The following is a 787-nucleotide window of genomic DNA, read 5'->3' as shown; positions in this document are numbered from 1 at the left end:
GGTGCCAGTCTTGCGGTGCCAGTCTTGCGGTGCCAGTCTTGCGGTGCCAGTCTTGCGGTGCCAGTCAATCCACCCAAATAATGTTCACATGTACTGAAAATGTACACATGAATGTTTGAGAAAACAAAACACATTGATTTATTGTACACTGTGTGGTATGTACGTATATAGCAAGACGGCGTCACTGTGCCGTGGCATCAGGACGCTTATTTCCGTTGGCACGAGGCGCCAAGAACGTCACGATGAGCAAATCTTTTTCTTTTGTCCACTTTCTGAGGACTTGGTTCTTCACCACTCGCCTCCCTAACAAAATTCGGGGTATGCTTCGATCAGCCTCCGCCCAAGAGTTGCTATGTTCGCGTTAGAGTTATTCTAGGTCAGTTGGCCAACTAGTCAGAACCTCCAACTAGTCAGAACTAGACTAGTCGCAATCAGCGACTAGTCAGAACCTCCTTGCCGACTTTATAGTGTCCTGAGAGTAGGGCAAGAGTTGGCAGAATAAGTCCCAGGCGCTTGTAGCTGTCTGATTCGGGGACCGGAATGTAGACCGAAAAGCGGACATAGGGAAGCTGGTGGACTATTCTCCCCGAGTCCTAGGCGTTACTTAATCCAGAGTTAATGGAGGCGTTAATCCAAATCAGAAGCCGCCGCGTCTGTACATTTTCACTGGGTAACAAAATTTAGAGTCGCCCCCGCTTCTGGTAATCCAAATCAGAAGCTGACGCGTCTGTAAATTTTCACTGGGTAACAAAATTTAGAGTCGCCCCAGCTTCTGGTAATCCAAATC

This window comes from Hyalella azteca, unplaced genomic scaffold (assembly GCF_000764305.2).
Source record: "Hyalella azteca isolate HAZT.00-mixed unplaced genomic scaffold, Hazt_2.0.2 contig468, whole genome shotgun sequence".
NCBI lineage: Eukaryota > Metazoa > Arthropoda > Malacostraca > Amphipoda > Hyalellidae > Hyalella > Hyalella azteca.
This window is presented reverse-complemented; position numbering follows the sequence as displayed.